This window comes from Plodia interpunctella, chromosome 28 (genome assembly GCF_027563975.2).
Source record: "Plodia interpunctella isolate USDA-ARS_2022_Savannah chromosome 28, ilPloInte3.2, whole genome shotgun sequence".
In the NCBI taxonomy this organism is placed as follows: domain Eukaryota; kingdom Metazoa; phylum Arthropoda; class Insecta; order Lepidoptera; family Pyralidae; genus Plodia; species Plodia interpunctella.
The window spans coordinates 1,437,984-1,450,359 of record NC_071321.1 but is presented as its reverse complement, the minus strand read 5'-3'; the positions used below and the strand labels follow the sequence as shown (position 1 = coordinate 1,450,359).

The 12,376-nt window shown below is 35.7% G+C and overlaps 1 protein-coding gene across 4 annotated transcripts in view; it reads right to left on the bottom strand.

The window, feature by feature from the left end:
- The window catches only part of LOC128681832 (probable multidrug resistance-associated protein lethal(2)03659), a 52,292-nt gene extending 44,464 nt beyond the window's left edge, over positions 1-7,828 (bottom strand). For 2 of the 4 annotated variants that reach the window (XM_053766049.1, XM_053766050.1), the window contains exon 1: positions 7,615-7,828. The gene's annotated coding sequence lies outside the window, so the exon portion shown is untranslated. The remainder of the gene's footprint in view (positions 1-7,614) is intronic. The other 2 variants (XM_053766047.1, XM_053766048.1) reach the window with 1 other exon arrangement.
- Positions 7,829-12,376: the final 4,548 nt, after the last annotated feature.

Sequence of the window (12,376 nt, the reverse complement as noted above, 5' to 3'; positions counted from 1 at the left end):
TATAAATTTTATTGAAATTTTCATAGATTTACGCTTCGTGTTCGTCGTCGTGTCTTTTTTTGTGTGATTCTGACTGCAATTCCGAAAAAGCGGGACAGAGCTGTCCCGCATGGGACAGCAAATTCCGAGGTCAAAAATCCGGACTTCTGGCAACGCTGATAGGATGGTAGTCTATCATACCATTTATCACTAATCCTGGTTGAGCCTTGGTAGACTTTGTTTCTGCTTTATACATCGCATCATGTAAACATGTAAACAAAGACTAGCTGTATTATATTGATATACATGCTAATGTCAACATGCACTGTACTTTGTCCTCTGAATTACGGAGAAACGAGGAAAATTTCACACACAGTCTGGTTCATTGACCTGTTTAACTGAGGTCGTCGTCGTTTATACTATAAGATACATAATTGGTATTCATATATCGTTGTTAGTACACGTTTTTATAGACATTTTACAAAGATAATGAATGACAAAAATACTGATTAGTAAAGATTAGAAAGGCTTGACGACCTCGGTGGCGCAGTGGTAAAGTGCTTGCCTCTGAACCGAGGGGTCCCGGGTTCGATCCCCGGTCGGGTCATGATGGAAAATGATCTTTTTCTGATTGGCCCGGGTCTTGGATGTTTATCTATATATGTATTTGTTATAAAATATAGTATCGTTGAGTTAGTATACCATAACACAAGTCTCGAACTTACTTTGGGGCTAGCTCAATCTGTGTGATTTGTCATATATTTATTTATATTTAATCTTGATTGACTCCTATGTAAGGAGGAGCAATTGGCGTATTCACGTTTTATCTTCGCACGGTATACAAAAATATGCCTGCCACGTTTTCACATCTAAACAATCCGATTTTGATAAAATTTGGTATGCATATAGTTGACACAAATTAAATCATAGTTTACTATTTTTTCTATCCCCAGAAGCCGGAAATAAAGAGGGAAAGTTTGTCAAACTGTTTGGATTTGATGAGATGGGTTTCCTTTCCAAACCATCCGGCGTAAACTCTGCTACAAGTTAGGTTTCGCCCGGCTTTTTGGGAAGAACATAACAAACACATACATATGTGGCGTTCCAAGCAAACTGGGCAGATTCTAGTTACCGATATAATTGAGATTTTGTGGAATAATGGTGGAAAATTGGCCTTTTTGCGATTTTAATGCAACATGCAAAGGGCTACGTTTTAATATAATATAATAAACGTCTCTAAATCATGTACGTGAGATAAATTGCATTTGTATGTTTAGTAATAAGAACTTTAGATACCTATTACAGTTTAAACTTTCAATGTCTGTTTCCCAACAATTTGATTTTTATGAGCGTGAACATTTTTTGACGTGACAACGTCTTAAATTAGGTTGCGGCTGGGATTCACTTATGAAAAAGTGTAACGCCCGGTAACGTTACGATGGGTCACCGAACGAGAGAGAGGCCCGCCGAATGCCTTGCGTCTCTCTCCCACTCAACTATGATCGGTCTGCCGCGCGCGTAAAAAGACGTTGTCACGTAAAATCTTCGCCCGTAAAACCGACTTTACAGGCAACCATTTTTTTACAATAAATGTAAATAAAGCTAATTGTTCTTTTATTCCATATGATCAAATAACTATTTAACTATCTAAATACAGCCTCCACTCAACACCACCCAAGTGGTAGGTACCTAAACGTTTGGAACGCCCGCATTTATTATCACGGCCTTTCCAGGCAGATTATGAAAAACTGTTTAAAATGTACAAATTTATTATACATCGAATGCTCTATAATTGGTCCGTACTGTTTGAGGAAAATCTTCGCGGGATCTCCCCGGTGCTAACTCGACCACAGAACGTAAAACTAACTGTATACATGTAACATGTGCACTTGCGCGTTTTTACTACGTTGCTTTTATTAACTTGCCTTTTATTTTTATATGGAAATGCGGCTGACTGCGCAGTCGCACAAATCTATACAAAAAAAGTATACGCGCATACGTCAAGCAATGTATACAAAATAATTAATACAAACTAATGTTGAAACATTGCCATTTCTTCTTCCTTACATATCTATACTATTATTATAAAGAGGTAAGCGTTTGTGAGTTTGTATGTTTGAGTCGGGTAATCTCCGAAACTACCTAACCGATTTAAAAAATTCTTACACCATTAGAAAAGTATATTATCCAAGATTGCTCTAGGGGGGAGCGAAGCCCCGGGCAACGTCTAGTCACTACATATTATTAGTGTCTGTCTGATCGCGATTAACTCAAAAACTACTGCACGGATTTTCATGCGGTTCTCACCAACGGATAGTATGATTCCCGAAGTAGGTTTAGGTGTCATTTATTTAGCGTTCAGGGATGTTTTTGTTGGTATACTAGCTGCCCGTCCGGGCTTCCGCTCGGTAAGACCAGCATAAATTAAACACCTAAACAAAATCAAATCATTTATTCAGAAATTAGGCCTTCACAGGCACTTTTTCACGTAATATTCTAAATTACAACTAAATTACACACTACTAGGGGCCTTGACCTTCCTCAGGAATAACACTATCTATTGGTGAAAACCGTACAAAAGTCCGTCCAGCAGGTTTTGAGTTTATTGCGTTCATAAAGACGCGACATCTATCGTATTCTGTGCCCTTTCTATATATACTACATCTATTCACAACGTAAACAGTTGAAGGGTTTTTGAGCATATTAATTCGTCTATCATGGTCACAAATTGGTACTCATTGATCTTAATTGAGATCCGTCAGCTGATTGATTAAAGTATATGTGAGAATGCAAAATGCTCTGGTTTTAGCGTGGCGTGGGAATCTATGCAACGATATCCATAAAACGGTTACTATTTATACACCACTAGCTGCGCGGTATTTCGGGTAAAAAAAAATACCCTATGTGTTTTTCCAGGTTATATTCTACCCGTGTACTAAATTTCACAACAATCCGTCCAGTAGATTTTGCTCGAAAGAGTAACAAACATACACAGATCTTCACAAAGTTTCGCATTTATAATATTAGCACGACATTAGTAGGATAAATGTTCGTTTGTTTGTACTTTTTTCAGGTCAAAACGGCGCGTTCTATAGAAGCGACCTTTATTGTGGAAACAATTGTTATCGTTATTTTGCCGCGAGCGAAGCTGCGGTCAACAGATACACGAATGCCGAGGTAGTCTCCAGTCAAATAGTTGTTAAGAAATCAACACATATCGAAAGTACCGAGTTTTGAATCCTTCGAGGATTCCATGAGTCTATAGACCACCATTTGCTTCCGGTAAAGGAAAACGTGGTGAGGAAACCTTGCACAGGCACATTTGAACATAAGTCACTAGACACAAATGTATGTTTATGTAAGCTTTTTATTACCACAATCAAAAACCAGCAATGTAAATCGAACCAGCTTAGTTCGGAAAACTGTTTGCCGAATTCCCACGCAAGCAAAGCACCTGAATGCAGTTAGCTAGTGTCATAATCTGACCTTATTTGGTCTTCACTTAGCTTAAGGTCACCTATTAAGGAAGGCATTCTTTGAACAGCAAGGCGAATACTGCTTATGGCATTTATTCTTTTTTTTTTTTTGTTAACAGGAAAATTGATCGTAGTAATGTTTGTCAAAGGACAATCGACTGGAAATATGTGAATAGATACATAGATGAGGGCATCCTAACTAATATTATAAATGCGAAAGTAAGTTTGTTTGTTACCTCTTCACGCTCTATCTACTCAACCAATCTTCTTGAAATTTTGCATACATTATATAGTTTGAAGTACGGAGAAGGACATAGGGTACTTTACATACCAGAAAAGTAACTGCTCCCGTGGGAAATCACGCGTGTATAGCCGCGGGAAAAAGCTAGTTATGAATAAAGCTGTAAAACACTCGTTCTAGGTCGCGAAGCCGGCTATGATTTTACCACCGAGTGGATGCCGGGTGGTGTCAACCCTCCTTGGCAATGCAATTTTCATTTTTCACTTTGTGCTGTCAAGGCTATGTAACTTAGTGGCTTGCACAAGAGGATAGGGAGTGATCATATTTTAGGGCGGAATGCTCATTTAAAGGTCCTATAAAGGTCCACCATAATTATTTTTCCTGTGCACAGTCAGACAGACATAGCCCATGTATAGTTTTATTATGGTATATCTAGAATAGCGGCCCGAACCAGCTTTGCTCGGGTAAAACCATAATAAATTATGCGCCTAAACCTTCCGTAGCCTATCAGATTACGTATCAGGTACAGGTACACTTGCGCTAAAAAATTACGCGAAAGACGCATGCGCCAAAGACATTTGCGCGCAAAGACACTTGCGCGCAAAGACACTTTCGCTCAAAGACACTTGCGCTCAAAGACATTTGCGCGCAAGACCCATGCGCGTAAAACATTTGCGCGCAAATGTCTTGCGCGTAAGAACGTAGCGTGTTGCGGCGGAATTAAGGTGTGTAACGCAAAGCAACGCAACGCAACGCAACGCAACACAACGCAACGCCTTAATTCCTTAACCTTTTAGTCTTTCGCGCAAGTTGTTTACGCGCAAGTTCTTTCGCGCAAGTTCTTGCGCGCAAGTTTCTTTCGCGCAGGTTCTAGAGCACATATTTCTTTCGCGCACCTTCCGCGCAACATTCTTTGCGCGCAAGTTTCTTTGCGCGCAAGTTTCTTTGCGCGCAAGTTTCTTTGTGCGCAAGTTTCTTTTCGCGCAAGTGATTGCGCGCAAGTGTCTTTTGCGTATGTGTCTTGCGCGCAAAAGTACCAAATTCATCAGATTATATATATGAAAAAAAGCCGCATCAAAATCTGTTGCGTAAAAGTATTAAACATGTAAACATACATAGGGACAGACAGCGGGAAACTACTTTGTTTTATACTATGTAGTGATGCATAAATAGATAAATAAAATATAATTCAAGTGCTGTGCAAATGTATATAATATACATATTTGGGCCAACATCTGTTACGAGGATGAATCATTTATCATATTACGTTTGGTGATTCACTATTGCTACGCTTGTAGGTATTCTTTATTATAATGTGATATTGCACAAGATCAGTAATATTTTTTGACGTATCTATGGGAGCTTATCGCATATCTATATTTACTTTTAGAGCTACGCGGGACGCGGGCGCATGTCTCTACAAGTTTGACACGACCATGTGATCCCTGGTCGGAAATTCCACACAGTACATCAATTTGATTGACTCCCGGTTCCAATAGCACTCGGAAATATTTAGATAGATAAGAGTCACTAATAGAGGATGACTAGAGAAAGGTGGATAAAGAGCATGGGCGTAGCGAGGTGCGGGCTGGGAGGGGCAGGGTACCCTCTTAGAAGTGTGGTCATTCGCTGGTAAATCGTAATTCTGACGAGCTTCATAGCTTAAGACACTTTTTGTAAGACCTAAGGAATCTCTCGATATAGGTCGATATACATATATATATATATATATATAACGAACTCAATATTTTTTTTACCTCATTCCTTACCCTAAAAATTTTATAGCCTACCAATACGCGATACCGATTATTTTTTTGTTATTGTATTTTTTTTGTTTATAAACTCGTTCATCGTTGCTCTCCACAATATTGCATGATTCCTGTATTGTGTCTATTTGTAAACAGTGTACCGCGCCGGTTCCACAGTATCTTCGCCGAACTTGGCGGCTTCGGCATACACAGCTGGTTTTCCATTGCGGTAAATAAAAGCGCAATGTATAAACAACGCAATGTTCACGCATTCGCGTCGGTATTTGTCAGAAATCGGCGATAGTGTGACTGTATAGCCAGCATTACAGCTAGCTAAGAAAACTGCAGTACATTCATTATATCTGGTTCAAATTGAGTCCTGGCTGAGCCCTTTAAGGGAGTATTGATCGAAATGGCAAATCGAAATGTGTTGCAACTCTGTTATTTCTAATTGGACCCTGCAACAGAAGAGACCCCAATGTAGACCAAGAAAGCAATTGAAAATTTTGTCTTCATTAAGACCTGAAGAAACTAGGCAAGATATCAACTTTGTATCGGGTGTTCAAAGACAGAACAAATTGAAAGATTTTGAATGAGGCCAGGACTTATATATCAAAGAGAAATAAAAAGAAAACTTTTAATGTCAATGTTTTATATATATTTTCGAAGAGAGTCCAAACAACATTAACAACACCATGATATAAAGACTCTAGAAATGTTCAACAAAATTCAACATTTCTAGATGCGGCTTGTGATACCTTAACAACAGAATGGGTTGTGGACCTGCAGGAAATAAGTAAATATACATATTGCGCTGAACCTGTATAAAATACACACTCATCCAAGCCCAAAAGGGATGCCCTTTTGGACTTGAATGAGTGTGTATCCCAGTATCACAATAATCTCGCTAAACCAATGATAAGTGTTAGATTACATCATTTATCCAATTACCAACAGAAAAGTATATCAATATGAAGAGATTCATTTATAATTTTTAGATTTTAGTAAAGTAAAATTATAAGGGAAAGGACACATAATCACCTATTTCCCTGTTATAGGAAAAATGAAAGATTACTATACCTAATAATATGTCAGAAAGCAGTTTTTTTTTTTTCAGAATAAATATAAAAATGCTGATTTTTATTGATACAGATACAGTATCACGTTTATCTCCCTTGCGGGGTAGACAGAGAGTTGTGAAACTCAAAGACCACATTTAGCTGTTATATCTATTAGTGGAATTATATAGTTTTTTTTTTTTTTATTAAACTAAAGCAGCAAATTGAAGCGTCAATAATCCTGTGGAATGTGTCTAAAAATAATGTTGTCATTGTCTTTGTTTTTGTAATTATTTCTCAAAGAAAGTTTTGATCAATAAATACAATTGTTTTTAGCAATATTTTACATTGAATTAAATAAATATGAGTATTGAAGAAATATCTTGGACAAATAAAGCACCTTTTTAATTGTACCTCATGTAATTTATTTTTCTTCAAATATTATCATCAACTGACATTTAATTTTCCCCACTGTTGGGGCACTGACCTATGGATGGATAAGGAGAAGGGGCTTTGCCCCACCATAAATAAAATAAAACATACCATTTACCTATTATACCTATATATAATATATGAAATATTATATATAGGTAATAGTATATATAATATATAGGTATAATAGGTAAAAAATATGGTAAAATGTTATTAAAGATATTTTACTTTTACAAAGCAAATCCATTATTTTGCTTATCTTTTCAGTAATTTATTGAATTATTTAAACTTTATTGCACACTTAAAAAGTTGACAATAGGTGGACTTAAGGCCTCTGTCAGTCAAAACAAGAAAATTACGATATTATTAGAATATTTTAGAATTATTATTTTTTGGTGATTTTTTAATGCTCAAACAGTAAATAAATGACAATATGTAAGTCAAATCTAGATACTTTCTATATTTGCAAAGCTTATTTCTACGGATCTACGGCCTTGAGAGCAAAAGCTCGGAGTCTAATTGCAAAGTTGCAAAACTTTCTAAAGTTACAATCAATTTACCTACATAAAATTGTGTCGGGACGATAATAATACCCGGTATCACTATTACTTCTTATTATTTGTTCAAATTTTCACAGAAAATCACTGTAACTAGGGTAATAAAATATAAAAAAAACTTACTATTGGGATGTAAAGCGTCTGCTGGCCGAAAATGAAAATAAAAAAATACACAGATTCACTGTATCACAGGACACTGGTTCCGAATTAGATGGAAAAGCAAGAGTCTATTTCAATAAACCTATCTAATTTTTAAATAAGAATACGATAGGAACGTACAAATTCAACCAACTCGACACAAGAAACGAGTGGCGAAAACTGAAAGAAGAAATAAATAATGTCACCTCTGTCAAAAATGACACACACAGCTGTTGAATGAATGAAACGAAGAAACTTCAAATAAAAATGAATGAAAAACAGCTAGTGAAGGGCGGTTGATTGTAGTGATTTGGAATAGATTCTTTTAGATAAGGTTCGAGTCACACGAACAACTACGACTATGTGTTAATTATGGAATTAGTAGGTAATCATGTGGGTAATCCGTACTTACTAATTCCATGGTGTTAATATTAAAACATGTGAGAGCTTAGAAATAAATATTCTCCATATATTGTTTAATGAAGTTTAGAATCAAAAGATCGTTATTGGATTAAGCATACGGATAGTGTTAAATGCCCAAAACAATGCAATATTATGTATGTATGTATATAGACCCCAAAGTAAGTTCGAGACTGAGAACTCGGGACCTCTCGGTTCAGGGGCAAGCACTTTACCACTGCGCCACCGAGGTCGTCAGATTATGTACTTGCGGTACCATCAATACAAGCTTCATAATGAGGAATCGACAAATGTCCAAATCTATAAGAACATTATGTAATGTTCTTATGTCTTTCCAAGAACTGAAATATTCGTGGGTGTCAAATCGGCGAGACCCACGGATCTCTTGTTATTGACGTGTGAGTTTCGAACCCAGCAACTCATTCATATGGAACTATCAATAATAGGTAAGCGTCTACAGAACTGTGTGCCTTATCCTTTCATTCACAAAGTTTGCTATAAAGTATGTATGTTTTGTCTTGCTTTGTCAATGTCAAATATTGCAAAGAGCGATAGTGAAGAAACATACGTTAGCAACAACTTTAACTTACCACTTTATTTAACTTATTCATAAAAAAGCTTTACCTTTTTTATGAAAAAGAGTTCGATTATTATTGCTTCCAATACCAATATCCAAAATTGAGGGAAAATGAAAAACAAAAATATTTTATTATCTTCTTGGGATCCTCTTCTCTCTTCTCTCGATTTACAAACATTAGTGCATCTCTTTCACTCAAGATATTGACCAGTGCTTGCAAATCGAGTATTTCAAAATGATACGGTTCGGTTCGACTTGGTCGTCCAGAAACAAGAAACTTATTTTTTTTTTATTTTGGCGGTTGCGATTTTTTTTAACAGCATTCTTTTTTTACAAAAACAAAACAAACTTAAAGCCACAAGTCGTTTTTTTCTTGTGTTACAAAATCTTTAGTGCTAAGCAACCGCCTTAAAAATATGCACTGACTTTTAAAAATATCTTTTGTCGCGCCATTTGCAGGCTGATCACTTTTTTTTGACGCGTGTGTTTTTTTTTATTTATTCATCTTTTCCACAAGATTAACAACTAAGTCAGTAACACATTATACTAAAATTAAGACTAATTAATAATAATGTACAAATATCTTAGTAATAATAAAACATAGGACAAAAACCAATCTCAACAATTTTGGATGAAAACATATATTTTTTTTATTGTTTCCGTCTAAAATAATTGAGATCACACAATTCCCAAATAAAAGTATTTCTGAAGCTATATACAAAATAATAAGAATAGTTGCTAATGTGAATTTTACATCACTATTTTTTGACTATACCATAGGTATTGTACACCATAGGGCATCCTTCCAAGCTTAATTTCCTTTAATTATATACTAAAAAAAAACTTTTTTTTAAATCTAAGAAAAATATTTCATATGCAAGTTCTGCCTTCAAAGAACAAATATGTAAAGTTTGTACCGAGAAAAAAAACATGATTAGAGATATTTGACACACGGTTAAATATTAGAAATAACAATGAAGTTTGGTAAAATTAAAAACAACATTTAGCAAGACTGTTGCAAATTACGTAAACCTATTTTTTATTATTATTTGATTTCATGAACAAATTTAACTAATATACGAACTACAGTAATCTTTATGTACTATTAAATATATTAAGCTATTTTAAAAGGATTTAGTATGTTGCGCCAGTCTATTCAATTACAATTTTTCGTTTTTTTTATTATTCTATTTTCAGAACAAAGTAGACAACTTATTTCATACAAATAAAGGTCAGAATCATGTGAATTGTAGATATAAATCCGTATTGAACATTTAACAAATCCTTGTTAATTTATCAAGCCAATTTGAACTTTAATAAACATCGATAAAGCTCAATTTCACTTGACAGAATCAGGACGTGCCTAGTGAACAGTATGGGATGAAATATATTAATTGTATGATATTCAAGAAGAAAAGAGAGGTCATAACCTTTATACCCGACAAAATAACGTTCAATGAAAAGTAAGCTTTAAGACGTTCACTGTAGACACATTGTACGAGAGCTATAATCGAGCTCATTTGTGGTTACTGAAAAGTATGTCTTCGACGAACGCCTTAAAGCTCACTTTTCAATGAACTATTTTGTTTTGTGGCCTACTATGACCATGTAGGGACTGTAAATAATAGGAAAAGAATGTCAATAGCTTAAATATTTTCCTAAGTATCACTGAATCACGAAAGTGTTAAAACTTCTTTAAAACAACAAAACACACGGCCTATGACGTCAAACAAAGCATTATTAAAATAAAAAATAGCCTATAATAGAAGCCATTCTTCCAAATAGATCGATCAATAAGGATTAAAAACAAATATTATAACTTAAATTGCCATGAAAATTGGCTCCAATCGTTTACGATAATGTTCTTAATAACAGGTAATGTCACAGCGATTTTATCACTCTAGAGTACAGCACGGAGGCATAAGGTACAAAGACAAAGAAGACGTGCTAGCAGCGTAGCCAAATGAGATAGAAGATTTCAACACAACTTATACCCATCTCATACAAAGCGGTAGATTGGGCGTTCATGAAACTGGACACACGATGAGGGACTAAATATAATAGAACGAATGGCCCGTTCATTCTCGAGTATTACCATTCCAATACAAATTTCTATTTCTTATATAAGCGAAAAGACATGACAATAAATAATAATAAATATAATATATTAGGGCAAATCACGCAGATTGAGTTAGCCCCAAAGTAAATTTGAGACTTGTGTTATGAGATACTAGCTCAACGATACTATAGTTATAACAAATACATGTATAGATAAACATCCAACACCCGGGCCAATCAGAAAAAGATCATATTTCTTCATGACCCGACCGGGAATTAAACCCGGGACTTCTCGGTTCAGAGGCAAGTACTTTACCACTGCGCAACCGAGTTTGTCATTAGAGGTCGACTGTCTATAGACCTCCGACATATATACTTTTTAACTTTCGCGTTGTATAATTATATATTACCGAGTCAGTCGCCCAGTGATCACGGACCTTTGTAACAAGGTCCGCAACGACTGGGAAATAAAAAGGTATCTCTGACACATCTTCCATTTCCCTCACATAAGAAAGAGATGTGCGTATTAGAAATACAAGAAACGAAACAGAGCGCATTTAGTCCCTGGTCACGTGCCCCGCCCAAGCTGGCACTTTGTATGACATTAGCCAGATTAGTTCCGGAAGCTGTATGAAAGTCTTCAATCTCATCCGTCGTCTATATAGTTTCCTTGGTATGTTGTCATTGACAGTGACAAGTCTATCAATGCATGACATTGACATATGCACCATAGCAACGGAAGTTTACAAGTTATGTATGCTGGTGTTGCAATCTAGGCAAAGCTTCGCGCAACATCCCCTATACATTCACATTGCCAACCGAGCTAAATCCTACACCCCTACTAATTACTATTCAGCTAAACTACGATGTTTCGACTAAAACTGAAGCTATATAGCATTATTATTTACACGCAAAAAAACAACAGTAAATACGCCATATTGATATTTGTGGTGATTTCTCGTTTTAAACTTTCACATTGCATTATTTTATATTATAAAAAAAACAGGCAGTCTATAAAGAGTAGAAAACGGAAATGAGCAATCTACATTTTTTTCCCTATTGCAATACCAAATAGAATGATCAAGATTGGTTGATAAACACCCAGCGTTGCCAGCGAACAGGAGACAGCGCCTTTGGTATTTATTTTATACTTTTTATAGAGGGACTGTATTTTTATATTGACATATGATTGACCTATGATTATATCTGTCGTTTATACTAAATACATTGCCATCTCGCTCTTACAAGTTCGAGTAGCTTTATATATTCGTGCGAGAGACTGAGAAAACGAATCAGATTTTTACTCTTCTTATACAGACTGTGTGTCACAGTTAATATCACTGGATATTGTATACTTTCAATTTTGTTTTTGTAAATCTATGGTGCCCAATTTAGCGAAAACCACAGACACAAGAAGCAACATGGCGATAGTAACAAATTGGAATCCTTACGATGATACGATTAATATAAATTGTACTTTTAGCATCACCAATGTGCGTTCAATTCTAAAATGCATTGTCATAAACCCCAATATCACATAGTATAAAACGTAGTAGCTTTCAGCTGTCTGTCCCTATGTATCTTAGATTTTGAAAACTGCGGAATGGATTTTGATGCGGGTTTTTGAAATAAATATATATCTGAGGAAGGTTTAAGGTTTTACCCGAGCAAAGCCGGCATGGGCCGCTAGCA